The sequence below is a fragment of the Vulpes lagopus genome, chromosome 3 (genome assembly GCF_018345385.1).
Source record: "Vulpes lagopus strain Blue_001 chromosome 3, ASM1834538v1, whole genome shotgun sequence".
NCBI classification, from domain to species: Eukaryota; Metazoa; Chordata; class Mammalia; order Carnivora; family Canidae; genus Vulpes; species Vulpes lagopus.
Window position 1 is genome coordinate 37584876 of NC_054826.1, and position 12811 is coordinate 37597686.

General features: G+C 43.2%; 1 long non-coding RNA gene across 1 annotated transcript in view; it reads right to left on the bottom strand.

Moving 5' to 3' along the window:
* Positions 1-4185: 4185 nt before the first annotated feature.
* LOC121487857 overlaps positions 4186-12811 on the bottom strand; it is a 64870-nt gene continuing 56244 nt past the window's right edge. The window contains exon 5 of the long non-coding RNA XR_005986925.1: positions 4186-4250. This is a non-coding gene — a long non-coding RNA (uncharacterized LOC121487857). The remainder of the gene's footprint in view (positions 4251-12811) is intronic.

Consider the following 12811-nt stretch of genomic DNA (forward strand, 5'->3'; position numbering starts at 1 on the left):
GAGGTGGGAGAGTATAAAGGATATTAAACTAAAAGTCACAAAAAGATATAATTATAGCCTTAAACTATGACATTTGCTATGAAGGGGAAAAGAGGATGCTATGATAGAGTGTGACAGAAGAGAAAATGATTCATTTAGATTGGAAGGTGCAAGGAAGAGTTCTTTGAGAAATTGATATTTAAGCTAAGTTGCAATTCAGATGTATCCCAGCACCAGTGGTTTAAAGGGATGCCCTGATGGCTGGCTTTAAGTCAACAGAGAAATGAAGCCAGCTGTTTACAATGGTATGGAGTCACCTGTTGATCTGAGTCTCAATTTGTGCATCAAATCTCATATTAGGCAGTGGAAGTGTAGACAAGTTTTCTTTACTTTAGCTACTAGTTTTCATTTGGTTTTTCTCTGAAATCTATAAATTTATCAATTTATACATATATACATACATACCTACATCTATTTATGTAGGGGGGATTCAATGATATGTAGTCCCCAACCTCAAGGAACTTGTATCAAGAAGCCTAGTATGTGCACAAGTTCCTATAAGCAAAAATATGTCAACAAGGAGGAGGGAAATTCATGGAAGTTGAAGAATCTAGAAATTCAACACAGATGAGGGGATGAAGGGAAAATTTTTATAAAAAGTAACATGTTGAAGCATGCTAGACAATTCTAAGCAAAGTGAATTCGAAGGAATCAAATCTTACTCAGCATCTGGTTTCTAAAATCATTCATAAAGCAAGGAAAAAAATCATGACTAGATTATGGTCAACAGGGACCATATTGGGATATGGCATTCTATCTCTCAAGAAATCCAATACAGCCAATGTTTCTTTTAGTCCTGAAATACATTTATGTTGCTTCATCTGAACATCAAATGAATTTATGAGTGTGCTTTGAGGTACCATGAAGTACGAAAAATGGGAATTCTTAAATACTGAACTCACACATAGTGTGAGGTTTATGGAAGAGAAGAGAGGAGCAGTCATTGGCATGCCTCCAGCATCCTCCAGGGAGGACACTCACCACTTACTGTGTGGAAAGAGGGCAGAGCTGGCAGTAGCTTGACTATTAGCTCGCTTTTACTCTGCTTCTGTTAATCTATCAATAGCTATCTCTTATTATTTTTGCCAAATAGTTAAATTTGCATGCATGAAATAGAAATATGATTCATGTCCAACGTAACATAACCTGAAGTCAGCAAAGAATTGGACTTCCAAGAAATAGCTCAGTGAAACAATATACCTGAAAGTTAAGTCTGTTTTAATTTCCTAAGGCTGCCATAACAACCCACCACAAATCGAGCGACTTAAAACAACAGAAATCTATTCTCTCACAGTTCTGGAAACCAAAAGTCCAAATCAAGGTGTCAATAGGACCTCACTCCCCCTGGAGGCTGTAGGGGAGATTTCGTTCTTTGACTTTCCCAGTTTCTGGTGGTTCCTACATTCCTTGACTTGTGATGAGACAGCTCCAATCTCTACCCCTGTCTTTGAGTGCCCACCTTCCCTCTATCTTGTGTCTCAAACCTCTTCCTCCCTTCTCTAAAAGGACACCAGTCACTGGATTTAGGGTTTGCTCGAAATCCAACATGATCTCCTCTGGAGATCCTTAATTAACACCTTCAAAGAACTCATTTCTAAGTAAGATCACTTACCTAGGTACTTGGGGTTAAAACTTTGACCTACATTTTGGGGGTCACAATTCAACCCACTACAAGGTTCAAGAAAGAATAATAAAGGTGGGTTGAAGCTCTATTTTGACGGGCTTTGAATGTTAATTTCAAATATCTTTGAGGGATTAGTTTTTTGCAGAGCTACGATATTGACAATATTTACTTCCACAGCTACTTAAACATCTTGTACCACTTGCCCCAATGCCACTATTTGATACCCCAAAGCCCTCCCCACTCTTCTTTGGTTATTCATCACGTCTCTGCAGTACAAGCCCTGACACACTTCCATCATCTGCTTTTCCATGTCCTAATCAAAATTCCCATCATCTGGTCCAAGTCCCTGTTCCGCTGTGTCGGGCACACTTGGACCCAAGCTCGAGCTTGTAAATAAACCCTCGTGTGTTTGCAAAAAAAAAAAAAAAAATTCCCATCATCTATACGAGCGATGGTTAATCAATTACTCTATACATAGTCCTTAAAGTGTGATCATATTAATACTAGCTTCCCTCTGTGGAGATAGAGCTGTTGCTGAAGACACCACCAATGCTGATGGGCCCCTTCTTCTTGCCCTGAGATCTCCCACCATTGGCCAAACCCAAGTAGAAGCCAGCAACACAGGAGCCTGGGTACAGCAGCTTGCTGTACACAAAACAGAGGAAGTAGGGGAAAGCATGGATCTAAGGACACATCAGCCCAGGACCAGCTCATATTATCCCCATTAAACAGAGTAGGACATGGTGTTCAGCAAAGATTATTAATTTCCCATGGTCACACAGCTGGTAACTCTTAATGTGGACTTTGAATCCAGGTCTACCCAAATCCAAAGGCTGACTTCTGCTATGCTCATTCTCACTACCATCAATGACATTTCAGTTGCTTTGTCCAATTGCCTTGATCAGGAGTTAGCATGGGGGGCTGTTCATGGCTATCACACCAGTAAGAGGACCTTCTCTGGGTTTGAGTTTTGGATTTTGTGAAGGACACAGACCTCCATTCAAGGAAGAACTCACCATGCCCACTGCTGTAGGTACTACCAGCTCAGCTGTTGAGAGCCACTTTAAGACAGTACCCTTCCCTGGCCATCAAATCTGCCTCTCTGCCCTTGCAAAAGGACCCTTCTCTCCAACACCTCCACATTTTTTCCCTTTAAAATGAAAGAAACTCGCTATTTTGTTGAGTATCCAATCAAATAGCAATGAGCTATAGGGGCTCTGCAGGATTGGGGCTGGCCTCCCCCGCATTAGTTTTCTTCCCTGCCAACAAATTCTTGCCCTTAACCTTCCTAAGTGTCAGTACAGCACCTATTATTCATGGCTTCATTGACATTTCCTCTCAATCCCTGAAGCTGGTGGTGACTCATCCTCCCTTGTCATCGAGAGAGCATCATTGGGCTCTATACAGTACAGTGCAAGAAGTTCATGTTAGCTCTTCTCTGATGCCTTTCAACAAAGGCACTCCAAAAACTTTTTAATTTGATGACCTAAAGGCAAATATGAAGATTTCCAGTTTTATAGCCTGTGGACTTAAATCAAACAACCTACTTGGGTCACACAGGGACCAGGACCCAACTTACCCTTGAAGAGCAGAGTCATTAGGTCCATGGAAAGTTAGTTTAGCAAAGATCTAAAATGCCCATTGCCTTCCAGGTCTTCCCTGGAGGGATGTGTTTGTACTTACCCACCCACCAAAATGCTCTTAGCATGGAAGGAGAATAATCCTCCAGTACCAGCCTCATTCTGCAGACAGTGTCCTTGGATTTTCCATGGGATATTTTTTAATTTGTTGAAACGAACAGTGTGCTTATTGGACTAAATGGCTTGCTCCAGACAGAACGTGTGTCTCCACAGCATTCACCAAGTCCTAAGGGATGGCAATCTTCTAGGAGGTGGGCATCCAACTTCCTGGCCCCTTTGGCTGTTTGGTGGAATAGATTCTCCTCACCTCCATTTTTAGAACCTGAACAACAGTGATGTTTGAATAAGAAAAGTCTGGTAATGGGACTTGGTGGAGAAAGTGACAGGAACTTTTCTGTAAAAATCACACCCAGGCCCTATGTGAAGAAAAGGTTTGACCCACAGGGTAAAGGTTTGTCGTCTTATAGATGTTACGCCTTAATGGCAAGCCACAGTCATCACCTTTGTCCTCCCTTCCCCCATCCTCCATTTTCCATCCCTGTACCACCCAAGCCCACAGCCATAGCCCCACTCAACTAAAATCTGAATGAAGTCATTGACAGGCCACACTTGAGATCAAGCCCAGGAAGAGATGGTATTTTGGGATTTAATACCATGGCACAAATGTGTGACTTCTGGACTATACTTAATACTCAGATGTGTTGGTTTTGCCCATTGCAGTATCTTTACAATTTAACTGCACATATAAAATTGAGAGATTCCACATAAAAATGTAGTTTTCCAATTTCTCTTGAATAATGAAAACATCTAGCCATACCGTGCTAGCATTCCTGTATCACCAGTACCAGCCCCTTTACAAGAAGCACTCACCAATTTGCTTCTCTTATACCAAGCCAAATTCACCTTTCTGTATTCCGGTGCTGGTCCCTGCAGTCAGGCTGGAGTTCCTTAAGTTAAGGCAGAGAAGGGAGAGGAAAGAGAAAGTCAAATGAAGAGAGGTTTTCCCCAATGTACTAGTTGGAATGTAACAATCTCTGACAAAATTTGTTTAGACAATACAGGCTTTTGATACTTTAACAGAAAATCTACAACTTGGCAGTTAGATCCAGGGTTAGATCAGGAGTTCAACAATTTCAAGGCTCTGTGTTCTTGGCTTTTTCCTCACAGTGGCAAGATAGCAGCCACAGCTTCAAGCACATCTTCACCCAATGACATACAAAAGAAAGAAAAGAGAGACCACAGTTTCTCCTCACATGTCTCTCTCTTATCAAAGAGCAAAATCTTTTTAGATGATTCCAGGAGACTTTGCCTCAGGTCCCATTAACCAGAGTTAAACCACATGACCACACCTAAACCAATCATTAGCAAATAGGACTAGAAATGTTAGATTTGAGTGAGACCAAACATGGCTCATGCCTGGGTCTAGCGGAGGGGTCCACCTTAGCACATTGTTGCCCACACAGTTATGCTAAAAAGGAAGATGGGGAGAATGGTAGGTATTTGTAATACCTACCATCTGCGAAAGGCATGGCCACACAAGCCATCCCAAAATTCTACTATAATGGTCCCACATCAGCTGGGATGCTAGGGAAGAACTGAAATGTGGCTGAGCACCATTAGCCACAGTGGTGTCTATAGAGGTTGTAAGATAAGATCGGAATACAAAGTAAAAGATTATTTGTCCCTTCTTCTGGACTCTACTGTCCAGCATACATTAACAACTCTACCACTATCTTCCACCACATTTGCCTGGCCAGTAGGAGGGCAGGTTCCCATACTGACTCAGTCCCAGAATTTGCTCTCCGGGCTTTCTTCCCCCTAAGAAAGGAGGAAGGTACATAAAAAGGAGGTACATAAAAAGGAGAAGCCCTTTGGAGCAGGCCTGGGACTCAATCCTGCAGTTGGAAAGGCAGTTCATCTGGTTAAAGCTCTTTCCCAAAGGGACTAATGATGTGGCCTCTGGAATGGGAACCTTGGGTCATAAATCAGGGCTTGCTGCCTGGTCCTTTGTCACCTCCTTGGATCACTCAGTCCCAGGCAGACTCAAAGCCACAGGCTCTGAGAAACAGTTGGCGAACTGTTGGCAAAATAGTTAGCTCTTGGTCCTATGTGCCTTCCCCACTTATAACCCACTCTGCTAAGCTTGAAAGACTGAGAAACATTGATGGCCTAGAAGGCCCTGTGAAAATAGAAAGATGCTGTTGAAGCCCCTTCCATCCCACTGCACCATATCAAAATGTCATACAGGAGCTGGGTCTGGGGGAGTCCATCACACCCACTGGCTGTGAGACACCCACTGGCTGTGAGACACCCACTGGCTGTGAGACACCCAATCTATGTTCAATAGCACATCGCTTAGCAAATTTCAAAGACCAAGAAAGAAGGTAATTATTTCAATACTCTGTTGACATCAAGTCCTCCAGTCTTCTTCTAAACATATTTAAATTCATTATCTTATGGGATCCCCCTGATGACCCTGAGCAGCTACTAGGGCAGGGTTCACAAGAACAAATCTTAGTCATCATAACCACTATTTTATTGACTGCCTACTGTGCCCCCGACCCTGTGCTAAGCATTTACATCCATTGTCTCATTTAACATTCTCAACAGGCTTATGAGTCAGGGATCATTTTGGATCCCATTTTATAAGTTAGGAACCCAAAACTCAGAAAGGGGTTGCAACTTGCCCAAGCTAGCAAGCAAGAGGGCCAGGTTTCAAGCTCAGATCTGTCTGGTTCAAAAGACTGGGCTTTAAATAATCACTACATTATTCTGTCAGTCTAGGAAATTATTTTTTAATTGCAGTTGCAGTGACTATTATTAAGAATAAAGATGGACATTATACCATTAAGGTGATTGTCCTCCACTTCCTGACTTTTTCTGTTCTCCCCAGACTCATGTCCTGTTCTCCCTTGCCCTCTGGTCTACCTTGGGAATAACTTCAGAGCTCAAGTGCTATATTTGATGCTCTCTATCTTTGAAACGTAGGTTCAGGGCTCTGTAGCTTGGTCTCTTCAGGCCAGGGCTGAACTAACCCTAAGAATCAGAGGTGGAAACCCACAGGACCAAATACCAGGCCAGTCTCCAGCAACCCTGACATGTTATGAAGATCAGAACCAGCAGTAGAGTTCATAAAAGAGAAGGAGCTTATACCTAAACCATTCAGGACCAGGAGCCAAGTGAGGGTCAAAGGCCAAGAGGAAAAGTATGTAAGGCAGAGCTCAGGATCTGTACTGGGCAGCTGGTGTCCAGTCCAAGAGCTCTCCGACCTCAGCTAGGAGCTAAGGTCCAGGCACACATCTGAGCCAACTAAGAGCAGTGGGGGCTGAGGAAAACTCATACTCAGAGCAGGGCTCAGGCCAAGCAGGACAGCTCAGAAGTAAGGGGCCAATAGAACATGCCATCCCAGGGGGCACTTAGGTGTCTCAGTTGGATGAGCATCTGACTCTTGATTTTGGCTCAGGTCATGATCTTTATGATCTCAGGGCTCTAACATCGAGCCCTGCATCAGACTCCACACTCAGCATAGAATCTGCTTGAGAGGGGCAGTCCCGGTGGCGCAGCGGTTTAGTGCCGCCTACAGCCCAGAGCATGATCCTGGAGTCCCAGGATCGAGTCCCACATCAGGCTCTCTGCATGGAGCCTGCTTCTCCCTCTGCCTGTGTCTCTGCCTCTCTCTCTCTCTGCATCTCTATGAATAAATAAATAAAATCTTAAAAAAAAAAAAAAAAAGAATCTGCTTGAGAGATTGCCTTTCTCTCTGCCTCTCCCCTTGCTTTTGCTCGTAGGTGTAAAATGCAATTTTTTCTCCCTCCCTCCCTCTCTCTCTCTTTCTCTCTCAAATCTGCAATTAAATAGGGGCACCTGGGTGGCTCAGTGGTTGAGTGCCTGCCTTCTAGTGTCTGCCTTCCCTCAGAGCCTGCTCAGAGCCTGATCCCAGGGTCAGAGGATCAAGTCCCATAAGAGGCTCCCCACAGAGAGCCTGCTTCTCCCTCTGCCTATGTCTCTGTGTCTCTTGTGAATAAATAAATAAAATCTTTTTTAAAAAACATAAATATATAATTTTATATATAATAATAAATATATAAATAATACAGAGATCTTAAAAAAAAAAAAAAAAAAGAACAAACCATCCCAGGTAGTCTTGGCAGGCGGGAGGGGCAGTGTTCACTGTTTCCTACCTAGTGCAATCTGACCAACTAATTCAACTGAAGGGTTATTGGCTGATAATAACTTGATATCCATTCCTCCCAGTAGCATATACTATAGGGAAGTAACATACTTGCACCATCTCTAATACTTAGCACAGCCCTCCAAACATAATAGTTGTCCATGAGTCCCCATTTTACAGATAAGGGAACTGAGGCTTTTAGAAGAAGAGGCAGGATTGGAGCCCTGGTCTTCCTGGCTCCCTAGAAAATATTCTTTCTTCTCAAGCATGCATCTAACGCAAGAACTATAACTGGGGCCTTCATATAATTGGAAATTAAAGAGGTCATGCATGTTATCCAGTTGCCAACTAAGACCTAGGTACTGCCTCTATGTCAGGTAGTGTGCTGGGTGCTAGGGGTGCAACAGTAGATGAGACACGGAGTCTGCACTCAAAAAACTCACTGCCCCACTCTCACCCCCCCACCAGACTGTCCCTCAAAGCTCAGCAAAGAGCCAGCTGCCTCTTTCCACCCCCTCTCTCGGGAAGGCAGGTTGGGTCCAGCATTGCCTTTTCCCCGTGCCTCTTGCTTTGCTCATTACAGAAACCACACTGTTGACAGAGGCAGGACCATTGGGCCAGCGGATTAGACTGTATCATTATGAATCTAAACTGCATCCTCTGTGATCAGTGGCCTCTGCAGGCCCAGAGAGGTTTCTGTTTGTTTGGAGCTGGGAGGATTTGCTGGGATTAGCATAGAGATTGCCTGCTCACTGGGGAAAGGGGTCCAGCAGCAGCCCTCGGACCAGCTAGAATGCAGTCAGTTCAGCTCCTCCCCGTCCATGTCCACAGCAGCCCTGGAGTGACACAGCGCTTCTCTGCTCAGTAGCAACAGGCGCCTGCTTCGAAGACAGCTCGGTGGTGGGAACAACCTCTTTTGGTTATCTTATCACTCTCCATCGCTGAAACTCCTTAGGAATGATTTCAGCCCCCTCTCCAGCCACTGGGGCTATAAATAAAGATTCCCCAGGGATGCTGAATTTTGCCCTTCATCCCAACCGCCTCCGTGACTCATCCCACAGGCGGATTCCTCTTGTATCTTCTTGATTACGGGGAGGAGGAAGTGAAAGTCCGTGTCTGTGTGTGTGTAGTTGTGCACAGTCATGTTTGTCTGCATGCCTTGTGCATTTACTTAGGTGCAGTCTGTGTGCATGCATGCATGCAATTCTTTGTGGACAAGTGTCTACTTGTGTGACTCAGTGTTTAATTTCAAAGGGTGGAGAAGAGCATTCTCGTATAAGTTTGGCATGGGGACTGTTAGCTAAGACTCCATATGGAATCACTAGTATTTCCTAAGGCCCTCCTTTGTGCACAGCCCTATGCTAAGCAAGAATAAGACATAAACTATATCATCTTCATGAACTATACAGCTGCTTGAAGCAAATAAAATCCCTGAAGTGGCAACAGCAGTGGAGAAAGCAGCATTTCATGAAAAGAAAAGCCTCACCTGTAACAGAAAAGAATAAAGAAAACACTCATTTACTGAGTCCCTTCTCTGTGCCAGGCTTTTACTAAGTGCCGTATAATTTATTCCTCACAACCACAGAGCAAGAGAGTTTCTTATCCTAATTTTCACATGTGAGAAACAGCCCCAGAGAAGTTAAATAACTTGCCTGAAATCATGCAAACCTAAAGGTTCAAGGTAAAATTATAATCTAGAGCTCTGGGGAAGAATCTTAGAAGTTATACAATCTAAACCTTCATCCAATGTTTGCATCTATCCTACAAAATTCCCCACAACTGGCCATTTGGCCCCATTGTAGGAGAAACTCAACTCTCAAGACAATCTGTTTCATCTTTAAACAGTGCCAAAGTGCTGCCAAATTCTGTCCTATGCTCAGTCCCAATCTGCCCCTTCTGATTTCCACCCATCAACTCTCTTATGCCCTCTGGGGCTAACAAAGCAAGTCTAATTCCTCTTCCTATCACTTCCCTTGAAATAAAGGATGATGGTTATCACACTGTTTCCTCACCAAGCTGGACCTTTCAATCACTCCACACTTGAAATAATTTTCAATCCCTAAATATTTGTTCACCACTGTATCCTTCATGCTGTTATCCACAGTGTTGGCACATTGAGGTTAAGTAAATATCAGTTGAGTGAATAAAGAGATGAACAAGCTCTTTCAGGGTAGATGGTGCCATGACTTGTTTCATTAAGTCTTTTGTCTTAATTAAGGGTTGCCTGATTGCCAAGAACAGAGCCTATTCTGGTTAGTTCAAGTAACAATTCAGGGTTGATGGAAGGATCCAAGGATCCAAGGGACTCTGAAGAAAAGATAAATGTAGGAAAGTTAAATGGCCTTGTGGACTGAGAACAATATCAGAAAGTGGGCACTCTCACTCTCCCTCCCCATCTCTCTCCCTCTCTTCCTCTTTCCCTCTCTCTCCCTCTCTTTCCCTGTGTTGTCTACTGTCTACCTTCTCTTTGTGTGTCTGCTATGTTCTTTTCTTGGCATACTTGTTTCCTCTATTGCTCATGGCCCAACATGAGCCATATTCCCAGAGCCATATTCCCATATGGCTCCATGTCTATCAACATCTAAATGACAAGGACTCTGTGTCCCAGTAGAGTAGAATTTATTGGTCACACCTGAGTCAGGTGGCCATTTCTAAACCAATCAGAGATGGTTGGCAGGCATCAGGAAAGTATCACCTAGTGATCCAACATGGATCCTTCAGCAACTTTTTTAGCAAATTTTCCAAGGAGTGAGGGGAGGGAAGATTCTTTGGGAAAGGAGTATGGGTGAATAGAAATGCTAACATCTCTTGTATTCCTTTAAGTACCAGCATTACAAGTTGATCTGAAAGGTTCTCAGAGGATGAACACCTCTGAGGATGCTCTCAGAGAAGCATTTTATCCTTAGCATATCTAAGCATGGGCTCTAGAGACTAGGAGTTTTCAGAACTTCTTGTGCTTCTGTAAGTCTATTTCAGGGCCATGGAGCCCTAGAAAGCCTGATAGGTGACCACAAGTGACCTGGAAGATTCCTTCCTCCAGTAGAAAGTTCTATCAGAGTTGTTAATGGTTCCATGGCACATTGTTAGTCATCTGGGCCATCTTCAAAAATACAGAAGATCTAATCAGCAAGAACTAAGCAGATAAACAGCCCACTTTTTTCCTTCCTTGTACACACAGAGAAAGTATATATGTATGGAGTGATGAGGCTATAGTTAGTGAAGGGCTGGCAGAAACAGGAATGTGACTATTTTGTAAAAAATAATAATAATAATAATAATAATAATAATAATTCAAACAAATTGAATTGTAGACTGGAAAATTCCTTAGAGATTATTTACCAACCTGGTCATCGATGTGTTCCTCAGATCTCTAGAATTCCCCACAAGTACCTCAAGAACCAAAATAAGAGGTAACAGGAAAGCCTGAGTAGGCAGATTTCCACCACCACCACCTCCTGGCCCACCAGCATCCTTCTGGCCACCAGAGTTATTCTGCTGTCCTAAGTATTGTATGCTGGATTGGTGTGTGTTATTTCACTCTTTCCCAAGTGAGGAAACTGATTGCAGAGAGGTAGAATGACTGGCTCATGGTCACACAGCTATCTAGAACCTGAGCTGGGCTAGTCCCTAGCTGTGCTGACTCCCAGAGCCCTCTTTCTGTTGGCACAGGTCATATTGAGACAAGAAAGAGAGCAATGATTTTTGACAAGGATAAGTATCATGACAGCTAACCATCTGTGTCTTCCACCTGCAGTGAAGCACCAAGCATTCGCTACTGACACATTTCCATTGCCCAATAGCCTGAACATACAGCTGTGCTTGGCAGTGTTCAAGTAGCAGGACAGTGATGAGCTGACAGCTTCAGGGCTCAGGCCCCCTAAATGGCCAAATTCACTCCTCTGGTGTCTGTCTATTTTGCAATTAGCTAATTCATAAAGCGACCCTGTAACAGTGTAATTTAATTGCAATCAATAGAACCCAACTCTAACTCTTGCAAGAGAGAATGAGGGAAAACAATGAAGAGTTCTCCAAACCACAATGTCAAGGCACTATGGCTAGAATAAATGAAGGTCAACCAAGCTTCCCAACATGTGAGGTCCTGGAAGAGTGAGACACATAGATGAGCTCAGTTCACATGACTACTCCTTAGTGACCACTAAAGTTCTCTTGTGCAGCTGCTGGTGCCAGGCTCTGTGGGCCATTATATTTACTGCTCCCTTTAAATAGCATTGATCAAGCAGTCACAGGCTCTCTAGCTCACAAGTGGCTGTAGTCTTTCTTTGCTTTCCCGGATCTGGTTCTCATCATGCCTCCACCACTCCAAGAATCATACAACAAAACTCATCAGAGTCTCCTTATATTCTCAGCATCTTGAAGTCTAGGGTTATGATTCTTTTCTCTGATTCACACATATAATTTCTTACCATGTCTTCCCTTCTGGGAACTTGGAATAGGTTTTGGGGACCAGGATAGAGGGCAAGATGTAAAATGTATAGCATCCAAAATTATCCCCCTTCTTTAACAAGCCATCCAAGAACTAGACTCAAACTTAGAATAAATCTATTCAAGAGTTAAGAGGCAACCTTGTTCCCCATCTCACTTCAAGAATTTTAGCCTTAAGTGAACAGTTAGCTCTAACATATTCCATCACTGGCTCTCCTAGAAGGCCTATGGGGACTTCACACAAACAGAATCTCTGCATCAGAGTCCCTGCAGCAGACACAAATTAGGAGCACCCTGTGGACTTGGCAGTAGAAACATTTAAACACATAACCTCCAAAATCACTTCTAGCTCTGAGGGTTCATGATTCTCTGATGAAGCGAAGGGTATTTCTAAGAAGAAGGTGATGAACATCTTACTCAATGAACCATAATTCACTATACCAGATTCTGGAGACTTCCTGGCTGATCATTGAGAGCACTCCCATGGTACTGAATTTCTGCCGTTTGCCTGGGAGTTTATGACATCAGAGAACAGGGTCTGACTTGACCCTTGGAAGAAAAATGTTATCTAAACTATGAGGCAATAGACTCATATCTACCCTCAGAACCAAACACATCATTTTCTGGTTGACTCAGGCCAATTGGCTAGCAGATGAGGGGCTGATGATGGTCTATTGAACTGACCACTCATAACACGTGGAAATGGTCTATGCCATCTGCTCCACAAGCAGCCTTTTTTGTGATCAAAAGCCAAGAATAAATTAAATTAAAAAGAAAAAATCAATTCAGTTATGCATGTGGAATTAAACTGTGCTTTGGGGTGAAGGAGATTAAAAAAAATTGGTTGTCCCATGTAACTGAGGAATATTTGATATGTCATGGTTTGGATTGTTT